The sequence below is a fragment of the Erithacus rubecula genome (assembly GCF_903797595.1).
Source record: "Erithacus rubecula genome assembly, chromosome: 3".
Lineage (NCBI taxonomy): Eukaryota > Metazoa > Chordata > Aves > Passeriformes > Muscicapidae > Erithacus > Erithacus rubecula.
Window position 1 is genome coordinate 7,164,679 of NC_136689.1, and position 9,976 is coordinate 7,174,654.

A 9,976-nucleotide genomic window follows, 5' to 3' on the forward strand; every position below is an offset into this window, starting at 1 on the left:
GGAGTCTGGCATGAGATGCCAAAAGTTTGTCATCTATTAAAAAGTGCTGTAGAGCAAGGGGGAAATAAGCCCAGAGGTGGGATAACCCATCCTGAGATGTGGTTAGGGCATGGCCATCAGTAACAGAGACTCTCCAGACACCTCAAATCTGTGCACTAAGGCAGGTGCCAAAAGGCAGATGAGAAAAGCAAACTAACACAGTAAGCATAAAATCCTTGCTATAAAGCCTCTGTGGGAAATCTGTAGGAATCTAGAATTCAGTGTTGGGTGTAGACAGCTGAGATCTGGCTCCCAGCTCTTCCTTGGAGCTGCTCATCACAGCTGCCAGGAGCAATGTGTGATGGTGAGAGTGCTGGGGGGAAACAGATATGGGAACATTCTCACCAAAAGCCACCAGCCATGCCTGGAATTGTGTCCTGCATCTTGTGCTCATGGAAGTTAATGCTCACTGAGGAGATTAGCAGTGCAATGTGAGCAGTAAGCACATGCCAGCAGGTGTGCTGGAAAACAGAGGGGCTGGTGCCATGAGAGAAGGAGAAATCACTGCTGCAGGACTATCAGAGCTGCTGATAAGGGTTTGTCTGATGATGATGATCCAAATGTTGTAAGGGACAGGAGCAAACAATGTCCCAGCTCTCAGTGGAAAAAAAAAGCCAGAGTTATGAAATCAGTTTTAATCCTTATTGTCTCTGCAAAGTGGGCTGCAATTCTTCTTGAAGAGGCATTTTTTGAAAGTAGAAGCCCCAGAGACATTAAATTCAAACCTCATGTCTCTGTGAGCCATTAGACTTTCGTTTTCTCTGTGATGATTCTGATAATTGTATCATTTGCAAGGAAATTGGGTAGGAGAAACTTTTTTTCACTTTCCTCTAGAGACAGGCTGTAAACAATTTACCTGCAACACAGCAAAAGCAGCCACAAACTCATCCCAAACTTCCCTTAAAATATCTGCAACTCTGCCTCAGCCAATAACAGTTGAAAAAGAACAGTCTTTACCTACATCAGGATGAGAAAATATCCTTCACCCCCTCACTCAGAATCTTCAGGAAAGAAAGTTAAAAAGAGGAATTAATCTCCACTTCATTGGATGCAAAGACTTCCCCTATCTGCAGCAGCCATGGGTTACCTCATCTGGGAACTCCTGTAAAACGAAGATTTTTAGGAAAAAGTTACAGTGCCACATTTTTTTCAGGATAGATGTCAGCCACTTTATGGAGGGGTGTAGTAAATGCAGATGTGTACATGGAACATCCCTGCAGCTGAGAGAGCCATTCTAGACTTTATAACTTTTATTCAGACTAATAGGCACTTTATGGCACAATTTCATAGAATCATGGTTTGGATGTGTCCTGGGGTGACTTTATGATGCTTGTATCCCCATGTCTGCTCTGTTTATGCTGGATATTAAGTTATGCAAGTTTAAGGCTGGTTCTAAGAGTGAAGTGGGGAGAAGAAGCACAGAGTTTATTTTCAGAAACTGCCCTTGCTGCCCTGCATCCTTCTCACAGACTGTGTTGTCTGCAGCAGGGACAGCAGGAGAGAGTTCTCCTTTGCTATTAGTTAGTTTTTTAGCTAGCTGAGGCAGAGAAGTTCCCTGGACTGTGACTTTTTTTCTTGGAACTGTTGAGTCCTGCCCTGCACTGAAAGCCCAGAAGAGCACTGGAGCTGTCACCTGTGACCCACTGGGGCTGGGACCTGTCATTTTACAGTGAGGAGGGACTGATAAGGGACAGAGAGCCAAGCTACAGCCCATGGAAAGGACTTCCTGAATTTGCCATCTCTTCAGAACAGTGACAGGATTTATTGCTTAATATCATTCAATTTTTATGCTTGTGAATGCTTTGCTTGTTAAATAATCAGGGTTTTTTTCCCACTTTTCTCTAAGGAAATCTTGTCCCAAACCAGCAGGGAGAGGGTCTTAAATCTGTTTTCTAAAGGGACTCCTTTGGAAATTTTCTCACATATTTGCGCTAAACCAGGACAGGTTGTAAGGAACCTTAAAGATCACCTAGTTCCAACCCAAATTTAGCCTTCCAGCTCCCTATGGCCACTTGGTGAGGGCACACTCTGTGGGCTGCATGGACCAGGCAGATGTGGGTGAGCAGAACAGCTGCAGATATCTCCTTCTATCCCAGAAAACAGGGGCAACAAACTAAGTATTGGATCTGTAAAGGATAATTCCTTCAGTTTTCTACCAAATTGCTGAGTGCAGCTATGAGCAGAGCACAGGCACTTGCTGCTGTACATTTATTACACTTTCCAGGAAGCTTTAGAGTGGTAGGATGCCATCTGCTGCTCCAAAGGGTTACCTGCTGCCTCCTATCCCTTCCCAGCAGGCAGCTCCCACTGATGGGGAGAAATCTGGAGTATAATTGGAACGTTTGTGAAGTGAAAATCTTTTCATCCATAAAAAAAATACATTTTCAGATAATAGAAAATGGAGTGAAGAGTTTAATCTCACAAGCGCTGGCTCAGTTATGAAGAAAAGTTTGTGCAAGGAATGAGGCATCCTAGAGAAGACACACAATATTTACCCACAGACCAGCTTGCCAAGAAGATTGGATTCTGGATAATTTCCAGTTTGATGCCAAGAATTGCTGTTAATTCTGCCAGCACCCATCCCCATTCCCACAGAAACAATCACATCCACATATGTGAGCTGATGCCATGGCCTGTGACCCTGAGATATTGTCCCAGCAAGTCTTCCTAAACCCTGCAGAGTGAAGAACAAATTAAAACACCCCATCAGCTCTCAGGGACTGGAACTTAAACCTGTGAGCAAGCTCTATTAAGTCCAGTAATAGACACCAGTCATCCTCAGCCACACAATGGGAGTAAAAGGGGATGAATAGCACTCCATCAGCTCCAGCACTCCAGAAGTAATAAGCATCATGCTGGGCTCACTGCACTGACTAATCCATAATTTATTTGGCTTCATAAATATCAAAACATACCACAGCTGTTAGTACTTCAGTGCAAACCTTGCAAATATTGCTTCAATTATTCAAGAGCTCATCCAGGAGCCAGTTGACTGCTTCCAAGGTGCAATTACAGAAGGTATCTATTGCTTGGGAGTTTCAGCAGAGCACTTGGCACCCAGGCCCCTGAGGCAGTTGGTACAGGGAGTGCTGGGAGCACCAACAATAAGAGGACAAAATTGCTTTTCCCTCAAAAATAGCCTGAAGCCTTGAGCCCCACACAGGAAGGGATGCAGGCACTTGTTGGCAGTGCTCAGAGGGGCTGTTGTGGTCCCTGAGAGCCTCAGAGATGTGCCTGCTTCAGCATCTCCCTCTGAGGGGCTGCCAAATGGTCATCAAATCAACAATCCCAAAGCTTGCACTCCCAAATTTGCCTTTCATGCAGGACAGAGCCCTCCATGCACACAGACCCAGACTTGCTTCAATGATCAAGCCCAGCAGAGTAAGTCACCCTCCACCAAAGAGCCCCCACCTGAAGCCACCCCAGGCTTTGCCTCCTGAGGAAATCTCCCTCTCCCAATGGGATTTGAGTGCCAGAGGCTGTGTCCAGCTGCTGGTTGGTTTGAGGTCGGGGTTACAGTGACCAGATGGGACAGTGGCATCAGTTCCCACACCATCAATCCCTGTCCATGCTCCCCTCTCCATACATCATACATAAACCCCCCCTGTTTAAAGCCAGGTTTCCAGGCTGGTTTCCATGGGGAAATTGCTGGTTGTGTTTTGTGGGCTAATACATTTCTCCACTGAAAATAAAAAATAATTTTTAATTTAATTTTTATTTCTTTCCTGTTCCTTCCTCCTGCAAAGAACTGGGGAAAGGGAAGTGCCAGAGGCTCAGCCTGGCACAGCCTGGATTCATACATGGGTTTGGGATCCCCACATCCTTCATGAGACAACACAAAGGATATTATCTGCATTTGGTATTAGATAGCCTGGCCAATCCCTGCAATGCCTTTAGTTAAGCAAGCAGGACAAAGTCAAAATGAAAGTGTGACTAGATTTACAGCAAATCCCATTTGAGGATATGAGTCCTGACTTCTAAAATAAACTCAAATTCAATTTTATGCCCAGGTACTAAAGACCTGCTGACCCAGTTTGGTTCACCCATTTGCTCCAGACCTGGGAAGCTGCTTTCCTGCATTGCCAAAAATTTTTAAAGGGGTTTTCTGATCTTTAATGGGACCAGATCAAACTTCTGATGCTTCAGCATGGCCAGAGCTGTCAAAAAGCTGCCCAGGACTCCAAAGTCTAACTTTTTTTCTCTTTTTTTTTTTTTTTTTAAACAACTTCCTGGTCCCATAACTTTTTCAAAACAACAACAACTACAGAAAAATCCCCTTTGGATTCAGTATTTCTGTTAAAGGGTTTGCTGGAGCACAGTAGGACCTTTCCTGCAGTGAGGGGAAGGGCAGCACAGCAGGGAAGGGCTCCTGCAAGTGAACAGCATGAAATTTTCATGCAAATTTCCCACCAGGGCCTCTGGAATAAAGCTCCAGATTTCCCTGCCCTTAATGAATAAATCACTCAGCTCGTTAGTGGAGTCTCTGGCAAGAGGGCAGCAAGCATCACCTTTATTGCTGAGTTGACCAAAGGATTGACATGACCAGGGATAAATATTGCTCTTAAACTGGTGCTGATGAAGCCATGAAAACCATGTTAGCTCATCATCTCACACACAGAGAAGCAATGTGCAGATAATTGAGATGTAAGTGCTGCTCAGGCACCAACTTCAGAGATGTTTTTTTCCTCCCTTAGTAGGCAAACAAGCCATTCTGAAAGCAGTGAAGCTCTTTAATGTATGTCTGGAGGGGGCTTTTGCATAGCAGCACACACAAAGGGGCTCTGAAAAGGGTCCCTTTATAGAAATATAGATATATACAAATATATCAGCTGCTGGGGCAGATGTGCTGCAAGAGAGGTGTTTTGGTCAGTGTCCTGTGCACAGATGTGTCCTGGGGGGTTGTGCAAGGTCAGTGGCTCAAACATTTCCCATAAAACACATCCCAAGAATGCCACACAGCCCATTCCTGCAGGAGCTGGGGCCATGCTTCAGGAAGCTCCACAAACAGGGCCAGAGATGCTGCACAGAGCAAGAATGCATCACTGGAAGGAGAATTCTGACACCCCCTCTGATGCCCATTAGTGGTACCCAACAGGGTCCCCAATTGCATCCAGCTCTGCCTTATCCTTCCTTCCTCTTCAATACAATTAAAAACAAACTTTCTGGAGCTCACCCACGTTACAGAGCACCTGGGTGTCTTATTCTCTTAATCAGGCAATTTGGATGTGGCAACAAGATTTCCAGCTCCAAATCCAGCCTTGGCTCCACACAAGTCAATCGAGCTCCTTGCATGGGTCTGCCAAGAGAGGGAGAGCAGCAGCAGTGAGGCTGGTTCAAGAGCAGAGCTCTGGTGTTCCTGGATATGAATGTGCCCGGCTCCCCTGAAGAGAGGGAGGACATATGAAGTGTCTGAGAAACCATCCAGCATATTCCCAGGCAGAAAGGAAGCACCAGTGTTGAAGCAAGAGTCTTCTTGTGCAGTCACACACCCCAGGGAAAGGCAGATCAGCACTCAGCATTTCACTGCACAGGACACCAGCCTGCTCTAAGGCAAGGGCAATGCCAGGGAAATCCCTGCTGCAATTTCAAATCCTCCAAGTGAATCTCACTGTTACTCAGAGGACAGCTTTGAATTTTCTCCTATTTTGTACACTGAGCATTCCCAGGCTAATTCCTCAAGTGTTGGTGTCCCCAGAAGCCATGAGACAGAGTTCTGTATTTGTGATGAGGTTATTTAACTCACCAGGAATAATGTTCTTGGAAAACATGGAAAAACAAGCCCACTTGCCTGTGTCTCCCCCCTTGCTCACACTTCCAGGACATTCACTGGCACCTGCCTCACTGTCTGCCATACACTTTAAACCCCACAGATTTAAGCCAGAGGTTCTCAGCACCTCCTTTACTGCACAAGCGTGGTAAATCCAATGCATATCCACAGTGTCTAGCTGCTGTTGAGGAAAATGTAGCTGTGGAAAGCTACAAGAAATACAGACTGGCAGCTCCCAGGCTTTCAGTATGTGAACACAAAGCAGGTGTCTGCTTTTTAACCCTCATAACCTTCTCACTCTGCAGAGTGCTATAAACACTTTTCTGTGCACACCTCTGGCAGCTTTAACTTCAGCAGGCCATAGGGAAAGAGGCTGATCCCAAGCTGCTGGACTGTGCTTGTGTCCCAGCTCAGCTCCTCTGGGTACCTGGGGATGTGTCCCTGTGCTGGGACAAGCCTTGCTCAGCATCCCCCATCCCACAGTGCTGCTGCAGTTTGTGCTGCTAATGCCCTGCTTTCCAACATCTCCCAACAATGCTTTCTTCAAGACAGGAACGTTTGGAGTTAGCAAAAAATCTCCAAAGTATTACAGATTCAGGCACTGTTACTGCTTTGGCAAAAGCACCACACTAACTTATATCATTGTGCTGTGGAACAGAATCTCCTGACTCAGACACTGGAAAAAGTTGAGTCATATCAGAGTGGTTTCCCAAATAGCTGATGGAGCCCTCAGGAGCTGCTGAAGAGGAGCACTGGATATTTAGATGGACATTGAGTTTATTAAAAAGACAGGGGAAGGACAGATGTCAGCTCTGCCTTGTTTCATGTCATTTCACCCCTGGAATTACTTTCTCCAGGACCTTAAACCCTGAGAAGCCACAAACTGTAGAGCCCCAAAAATTGCACAGGGAGATCTGGCTCTGCCAGGGAAAATAAGGAAATGCTGAGGTTGTCTCCTGCATTTTGCACTTTCCCCTCTGTACACTTCCACCAGCCTGCAGAGGTGGCACACAGGGAAGTGGCCCATGAAGTGTTGGGGACATCTGAATGGGGACAGAAACCAAACCCAGCTCCATTTGCAGTGGGAGATGGTGTTCTGGCTTCTTTGCCTCCCAGCAAAACAACTTCCACCTTGGTTTCCATGAGAGGAATTGAATGAGTGTTCATGAAGCTAAAGAACATTTTACAGCTGTGAATCACTATTGTGTGAGACAGGTAATTAGGCAATTAGAACAATTAGCTGTTAAAAAGGCACTGTGTCTAGAAATGAGGGTGGAGAGCAAGGAAAGACAGGAAAATTCTTGCTGGAAATTTTTCAAATGGCAATGATGAAGAGATACTGGAGAGAAGGGAAGGGAAGAAGGCAGAAGGCAAGGTAGTTACTTTGGGCAGGCCATACAAAATTTAATATTTAGCCCTGTGAATTCGTGGGATTTCTAAGATGATTGTACTTGTTTATCAGAATCAACAATCAAAAACCTACAGAGGACACCAATTATGCATTGTCTGGAGCCATTAAAACTTTTTCCAACCTTTACATTTTGATGCTGTGGCAAGCCAGACACAGGACTTGGAGAACAGTCCTGCTCCAGGCATCTCCCTGGAAAGCCACATTTCCTATCAGGCTGAGCCAGCCTGGTTTTCTTCTGGGGATTACAATTTGCTTTGTCTGCCTGGGACTTTTGAATCTGTCCAGAACGTGCTCTTGCCAGAATTGGGTAAAACTGATTGCAGTGTCATTTCAGGTCTTTGCTTTTTCCAGGCTGTCAATTTGGCCATTTCAAGATCTTCAGCCTTGGCCTGGAACAAAGCTCAGAGCCCTGCTGTCCCCACCACTGGACACTGTTTGTGTGGCTGTGGCTGGGGGTGCTGGTGGAGAATTCAGAGAGGCCCTCTGGAAACAAGAAAAAAATCCCTTATTCCATAGGGAGAAGTCAATATCTTGGGTGCACCAGGCAAGAGAAATGCCATTTGTAGGGCTAAAGAATTAATGAAGATTAACAGCAAACCCCACTGAGCTTTTCCCCTGTGCTCCTCATCACAAGGAGCAGGTCTGGGCCCTGATGGAAAAGGGACAATGGCTCTCCAGACTGGCACTGGGACTTTGACAGGGGCTCAATGTTTGCCCCATTTTTCTGCTTGGGAAAAGGGTTTGTCTGATTTGCTGTCTGAAAAGCTTAAAAAAAAAAAAAAAAAAGCAAAAAAGTTGGATGTGGGGTTTTTTTGAGTGTAATTCAGGTAACCAGGTGAAGCTTATAGGTTTGCTCCTGAAGTTTTGGGGTTCCATGACCTCTTTCTGGCTTGTCCAGGTACTGCTGGTCACAGGTATGGAGAGCAGTACTGGTTCTCCTTGTCAAAGCACACCTTGTAAAACCACTGGCACAGGTAGAGTTTCCTCCCCTCTTGTAGCAGCAGCACAGGAAAGCTCAAATTGCTGATTGTGGCACCCAAGGGTTTTTTCAGCATTTATTCCTGCCTCACACGAGGCTCCCCAGCACAAAACCACAATTTTTGAGTGCCAAAGACATTTTCTGGATTTCTGGCTGGATTTTGCCCTGTTGTTTGGGAAGGGGTGGGTACAGCATATCCCTGCTGAGGTGCAAGGTGCCATGGAATTTTCCTGTCCTGCCATCACACCAACCCATGTGCTCAGCTGAAACAATCCCTTCTTAACCCATCAGGCAGCTGGAAAACCATTATAAAGATTTCCTTCCAACTTCCTACACACACCAGAGGGAACACACAGGGTGACTCTTGCTCATCTCTCCCCTGTGCCTTTCTCACAGCCCCTCCTGTGTCTGGCACTGTTTTATATTTTACCCACCCTCTCTTGCATTTGTTTTATATTTCACCTTCACTCTCCTGCATTTATCCCAGCCAAAAATCACTTTTAGCTCTGATTTCCAAAAATTCCTCAATGCCTTTTTGTCAGTGCTTGCTTGCCAGCATTTCAGGGCTGTAGCATCTTCCCAGGCACATCTGTTCACCCCTTTCTTCTCTGTCTCACATGGTCCTGTCCAATTCTCAGCACACAGGATTAGGCTCACACCCCTATCCAACACATGCCCTTTTGCTGTTGCTGTGCATCACTGCCAGCTATATCCAAGTTTTTTGGGGGGTTTGTTGTCACAATCAGGTTTCACAATGAAGCTGCACCTTCTCACAAGCCCAGTGACACTCTTCTATAAATGGCTGAGGTACTTGTGCTTTAAAACACTTTATAACACAACTTTATCTATTTAAACAAAGCATGTAATGGCATTATTTTTTTAAGTGGATTAAATATTGAACCTATTGAAGCAAGTGGGAGTTTTGTCCCTGATGTCAGCCAAGCTGGGGTTTCACCCAGAATCTGAGTGAGCACAGATGAACAAATAATAGAAACAAGCCAGCTGTGAAAGCTGGATCTGCAATCTCAGCCTGAACTCCCCTGCCCCACATGAGGGTTACAGCACAGCTCTGCCTCTAATTGCTGCAGGAATTGCCACCCTATTGCATTTTCTGCTGTTCCATCACTGAAAGAAAGAATACACCTCTGATAAAAATGACAGGGGGAAAAAAAAACAAACCAAAAGCAAAGCACCAAAACCCATAGGTATTATCCTGCCTTATGCACTTATGAAATGAGAAGGTTATTACCACAGAGAGAAATTAAGCTATAATGCTGATGCTCTGTCTCACTGAGGGTTTACAGAGTGGTAATTAAGAGAAGCACTTTCTGCATAAGAGAGCTCTTCTGCTGCAAAGGAAGAAGAAACATTTCTGCTGTTTTTAATCAGGCACTGAAGGATGGTGTTAATCAGCTACAATAACGTGTCAGTGTCTCCCTTGTCCTCTGCAGAGCTCCTGGAGCTGCTGGATCACCCCAGCACACTCCCTCCCTGGCTGGACCACAGCCACAGCTCTGGGGAAGCTCACACAGGCTGGATCTACCAGACAAGGAAAACACCAACCCTGCTGTTTGTTTATTTCAGCATTTCCAGCATGGCTTTGGAACACCTGCAGCTCCACAAAAGCTGAAATCCCTGTGCCTGTGTGAATGAAAAACCCCTTTCCCCAGGTCAGGCTGCTCCTGCACTGGGATGAGTTCCAGAGCCAGTGACACAGGATGGACACACCTCTGTGGCAGAGCTGGGCTTCATGTGAGTGCCTCTTTCCTCACTAACCTCC